This window comes from Pongo pygmaeus, chromosome 11 (genome assembly GCF_028885625.2).
Source record: "Pongo pygmaeus isolate AG05252 chromosome 11, NHGRI_mPonPyg2-v2.0_pri, whole genome shotgun sequence".
Taxonomy (NCBI): domain Eukaryota; kingdom Metazoa; phylum Chordata; class Mammalia; order Primates; family Hominidae; genus Pongo; species Pongo pygmaeus.
The window spans coordinates 78,934,358-78,940,357 of record NC_072384.2 but is presented as its reverse complement, the minus strand read 5'-3'; the positions used below and the strand labels follow the sequence as shown (position 1 = coordinate 78,940,357).

At 44.2% G+C, this 6,000-nt stretch overlaps 1 protein-coding gene across 2 annotated transcripts in view; it reads left to right on the top strand.

The window, feature by feature from the left end:
* The first annotated feature begins 2,614 nt into the window (after positions 1-2,614).
* The window catches only part of SESTD1 (SEC14 and spectrin domain containing 1), a 151,364-nt gene continuing 147,978 nt past the window's right edge, over positions 2,615-6,000 (top strand). The window contains exon 1 of one of the 2 annotated variants that reach the window (XM_054477411.2): positions 2,615-3,432. The gene's annotated coding sequence lies outside the window, so the exon portion shown is untranslated. The remainder of the gene's footprint in view (positions 3,433-6,000) is intronic. The other variant, XM_054477412.2, reaches the window with a different exon arrangement.

The following is a 6,000-nucleotide window of genomic DNA, read 5'->3' as shown; positions in this document are numbered from 1 at the left end:
GGAGGATGGCTTGAACCTGGGAGGCGGAGGTTGCAGTGAACCGAGATCGTGCTGCTGCACTCCAGTCTGGGCGACACAGTGAGACTCCCTCTAAAATAATAATAATAATAATTATTATTATTAATAAATCTAAGAGAAGTAGTAGAGGAGAAATTAAGAATTTAGAAACTTGTTGCTTGAGGTGCCTTTGGATTCTTTTTCTCCACCCTTTAATGTTTTTAAAATGTTACTCTCACTTCACATTGATTTCTAGTTGGCAGGGGTTTCTGTACATAACTTCCAAAGTGATATTTAAGAGGAATAAATGCAAAGATCTGCACAGTTTCCAAAAACAAATTGCAAAATACAGGTTGGAGAAGATATGGTTTTATAGCTGTATATATGTTAAAGACTTAAAAAAGATTTGGGGGTAATTTTTGCTTGTTTTTAGTTGGCAATGACATGATATTTATGAACAGTATGGGGTGGTAGAAAAATAATGTGATATTAAACTGAATTTTGATATATCATCATTAGGATGCAGAAAATTGTACTCCTCTACTCCTTCCTTTATAATTGGAATATTGGATTCAGTTTTAGGTGCCACATTTTAAGAGACACTGGAGAATGCTTAGATAAATGCGTATGGAGACAAATGGGATATGAATAAAAAGTGGGTGGAGAAGGCACATATTGTGACCTCTGACTTCAAATGTTTACAAGGCTGCATATGGAAGGGGAACCATGCTGTTCTGTATTAAACAATGTTGGTACTAGGTTCAGATTCACTGGACACATTCATACACATTGCATTCATATTTACAATAATGATTTAAGGTGCTATTATTATCATTTTCTCCTTTTAGAATGGAGCAAACTCATACTTGGAGCAGTTTTGTGCTTTTCTAAGGTCACACAATTAGGAAGTTATAAACCCAGGATTTGACCAACTTCTTTGGAGTTTAAGTCCAGTGGTGTTTCTACCAATACTGTAGCTACTTACCAAATGTATACAGAGACACATTTTAGTTGAACATAGAAACTAGCAGGACTGTTTAAAAATGAAAACTGTTGTGAGGTCATGAATGGTTTCCTCTCACTTGGAGTTCAAACATATGCTGGATAGCTACATTGCAAGGATCTAGCATATATATATTTACCTTTATAATAAAATATTAAAAACAAATGCTAATCATAGAGCCGAAGAAACTCCAGAAGTAAAGCCTCATGACTATAAGTGATTGAGCTAAGTTCATTCAGTAGTTATTGGAAAACATAGCATCTAAATTTCATTCTCTGAATTTACAGTTTAATGTTTTTTCCATTATAGCAGTTACCTCTCATCTAACACCTAGGTAATACAATGTGGAACCAGAAGTATGTAAAGAGGAAGGGCAGGGATATTTTGTGAATTATTATAATGGATTGCTTGGTATGCTCTTGTTTTACTAGGATAAGCAAAGAATGTGAATGGTAGTTGGAGACAGTTTAAAATGATAAGCAGAGAATGCCACATAGTAGAGAAGGGAAAAACAGAATACCACGGAAGGCTAAAAAAGGCAGGGGCTGTGGACTTCACTGTATTTTCTTCTCGTTGAGTAGATGCTTAACATCTACTTGTTGGGATGGAAAATTATTTCAACACTTCAGCAAACAGTTAAAGAGAACCTTTTCTGTGCTGAGCACTGTGCTATGTTCTGGGGAGCAAAAAAATAAACTAGACAAAATCTCTGTCCTTTTAAGGAACACACAGTCTAGGAAGAAAAGGCCACCAAGCAAAACAACAGGAAAAAAGCAAGTATTAAAGATTATCATAGGGAATACTGTAGATAGACGATTTTATGAAAGCAGAGAGAAAAAGAGTATTTAATTCATTGTAAGTGTGTGGGGTAAGGACACAGATGTGGTGAAAGGAGATGATGTCAGGGAAGATTCCAAGGAGGAAGGGATGCATTATCTTCATTATCTTGAAGGATAATAGGAGTTCAACTGGTTAAACGAGGGACGGATTTCAGGTGGGGGAAAACTACAAGGGCACAAAGACAAAGTCTATTGAATTTATGTGATATGTAGATATATTAGGAGTTGAAGCTGGAGCCAAGGAGGTCAAGAGATCAGATTTTAAATGGCTTTGTAAACCATGGTAATGAGTTTGAACCTGATTCAACCAGGTGGAGAGAGTCTGAATGATTTTGAAGAGGGACGTTTCATGCTTACCTCTGTCTTTTTGGAGCATTCTCTCTGAGAGTTACATGGAACTGAAGCAGCAGTGAAATTAAAGGCTTGACCTAGAGTGGCAAAGAGGTGGAAGTCATGGAGACAGACTGATATTCACAGAATTAAGAGGAAGAATTAATCCATGGGATTTTAAGTCAGAAAACTTTAGTGGAGAGAAATTTGGTTGCTTAGTTGTTGGAATAGGAAGATTTTATCAATGGAATTAGGTGATACTGAAGTGAGTGGCTGAGTGAATAATATGGAAGTCTTGAAATTGGGACCACACAGCTGCTCTGATCTGGTGTGAATTTGCTGATGACTCTTTTGAATTGAATTCAGGAAATGACATAAAAATGATTTGCGCAATAAAATGAAAACAAGGACTCTTTTAAGTCAGTATACTTGGAGAAAAATAACTAGGTTGGTAAAAATGGGGAAGTAGCCATTATCAGGGAGCCCCATTGTGGATTAATTTTGGACTGTCCAATGGAAAGATCCTCAAAGCAAAACAAATGCCCTGAATCCAGCCCTTCCTCACCGCAACCCTTTCCCTTTCATCTGCCTTCATCCTTCAGCCACACCACCGCTTGGCAGTGAGTACTTGGGAGCAGCTCTTGGTGACTTTGTACTCGAACCCTGGAACTCCAGCATGAGGCCAGAGGAAATAAATGACCTGCCAAGGTGTCAAGTAACGGACCCTCTCTTAAGCCCAGACTTCTGACTCCAGGTCTAGGGACCCTTCCACTCTCCAAGACTGCCTCCCGCCTGGGGAGCCTGGGCCTCGGCTAGGGGTGGGGACAGCAGGGTCCGTCCGGAGCGCCAGAGTCCCACTCGCGCCCAGCCCTCAGCCCTAGGCCCGTTTGGACGCCCGGCCCCGCCCCGCCCCGCCTCCTTCCCCCTTCCCCCTTCCCCCTTCCCGCGCCGGGCGGGTCGCTGTACCGCCGTCACCCGGGCGCGCGCGGGGTCGCGCGGACGCGGCTCGGGCCGCGGATGCCGAGAGGTCGCCGGGCCACCCGCACTCCTGCTCCCCGCCTGACGCACGGAGGGGCCAGGACGCGATTTTCCGCGAGTGACTGGAGCCGCCGCCGTCGCCGCTGCCGCCGCCGCCCGGGCCCGCTCCGCCCCCAGCCCGCCTTCCTCCCGCCGCGCCCTCCGCCTCCGCCCGCACCTCGCTAGCGTTCCCCTGTCTTCCCCAACGCCCCGGAGCCGCCGGCCGCTAGCGTCAGCGCCAGCCAGGTGAGTGTGGCCGCCGCTCGGCCCGGGCGGGAGAAGCGCGCAGGCCCCGCGGCCGGGTGGCCGGCTTGGGCCGGTGCAGTCGGCGGCGGCGGCGGCGGCGGCGGCAGCGGGCCCGGCTTTCTTCCCCCGCGCGGGCCGCGGGGCGGAGGGGCTGCGCAGTGAAGGAGGGGCGCCCCCGCCCCGCCACCGCTCCCATCGCCCCGGCCGCCCCCGCCGTCTCTGCCGCCACAGACAAAGCGCCCGAGGTGGGAGCCCCGCGGGCCGCCTTTGCCTCCGCGCCGTCTGCCGGGTGCGGCCGCGGCCCGCAGAGACCGGGCCGCGCGCTTTTCCGTTCCTGAGCGCCCTTGTTCGTTTCTGGGTGAAAGGGACCCGAATTGTGCAACAGGTTTGGGCGTTAATCCTTATTTTCCAGCGAGTCTCTTTTGCCAGCGTGCAGGAACCAGATGTGGCTCCCTGCTCTCGGGCGAGTCCCGCGTCCAGCGCCCGCGGCTGGCTCCTTTGTGTGACCGTTGACTGGCTCTGTCGGGTGGGTGGAGGACACGGGCTCGAGGCCCCAGGGCTGTGCGGAGGCTCCTGGACGCCTCCTCAGGTCGCGGGGCTTGGCTTCCACGGGCTTGCCAGAGGTTAACATCCCTCCAGCGTTTGGGAGAGTCACAAAGGGGAGGAGAGAGAGGGTTGGCCAGGGTCTGTGGTTGTGTGTTTATTTTTCTATTTTAGGTAGACTCATATTAGAAAAGAGCCGCAGTCTGACCAGCTCTTGAGGGTACGGGTGGGATTTCACCCCGGGATGCACGGTTTGGACTTGGCTGTTGCTCTGACAGCCCCCGTGGTGCTTTAACATCTTTCTCTCATACACAGACATCGCGGGAGAAGTTGGGAGTGCTGCCGAGGGAGTAACTAGATAGCAGCTGTTTGACAGGTCGTCTCTTGCTTCACGTTTTGCCTGTGTCAAGCATGCCCACTATGTATCCCAGCATAGCTTGGCAAACCATCAAATTTAAATTGCCACTCAAAGTCCTAATCCTAATACATAGCTACATACACAGACACACATATATCTATATGTTTTTTCTGTTTTGGCTTGCTAAATCTTATTCATGTGAGAATTTTCCCCCCCAAGGAAGAATGCATAATAAGGTACAGTTTATCTTTGTTTACATACCTTGGGTTATGCCAATACCTAGCTGGTTTCATTGGTATGCTATTTTAGTGTAACAATACTAATTCCTTTAGCTTTGAGCAGTAAAATACGTCTTTGTTCTAGGACCAGGAAGCTTTTATACGTAATACTTTGCCCCATGACTAAATACGTGAAAAAATTCCCGAAGGACCTAGAAAGCATTTCACAACTCTATAGGCTGTTTTTATGTTCCAGATTCCAGGAAATCGTTTTGTTGAATATTTATTCAAACATTCTGGACTAAATTTAACCTTAAAAATTGGGCCCACTCTAGTAAGTTCCCCAGCATTAGAAAAATGAATTGATTGCATTTACCAAACATTTTAGCCGCTGTGAGTAAGAATTGAATGGAATAATTGATGTAAGAGATTAGGAACTAGTGATGGACTAGGAATCTGACAACAGAATGCAGAATGTAGAAAGTTGTAAGTAGAGGTCACAAAGTTGCATCTACTTGGGTTTTAATTCATTGCTAGGCATTTAATGACATTTTAAACAGGTAATCTACTAATGATATATCTGAAAATGAAATGTCCACTAATTAAGAAAACAAAGTATTGCATTTTGACCTTTTTAAAAAATGTATAAGGACTTGTTGAAGCTTTTCCACTCTAAAAATGAACTTGGTATTAATGACATTTCTTTTGAAAAAATGAAATTGTACCAAACTAATCCGATTTTTAGAAAGTTTCTCTGTTATAGTAGTTTTACTTTACTAAAAATACCATTCATCTGTATAGTAGCTAACTTCAAAGATCTTTTAAAGCTGTTAGAAGCAACATGAGCAACCTCTTGAGGAAAGTAGAATATTTACTAATAAAAAGTAGCAAGCAGAGAAGTGAGCCATGATTGGACCACTGCATTCCATCCTGGATGACAGCCAGACTTTGTCTCAAAAGAAAAAAAAGATAGCAGAGACTTAAATTTTTATAATAGTTTTCTTTGAGATATAATTCATATGTCATAGAATTCACTTTTTTAAAGTATGCAATTCAGTGGTTTTAATATATTCACAAAATTGTGCAAATGTCAACACTAATCCAAGAACTTTATTACCCTAAAAAGAACCTTGTGCCTGGTAGCTTTTGTTACTATTCCCCCTTCCCCATATTTGACAACCACTAATTTACTTTATGTCTCTATGGATTTGCCTATTTTGGACATTTCATGTGAATAGAATCATAATATGTGGCCTTTAGTGTCTTTCACTTAGCATAATGCTTTCAGGGTTTATTCATATTATACCATATATCAATATTTCATTCCTTTTATGGCAGAATATTATTTTGTTATATGGCTATGCCACATTTTGTTTATCCAGTCTTCAACTGATGGGCATTTGGGTTGTTTCTACTTTTTGGCCATAATAAATAATGTTGTGGATACTC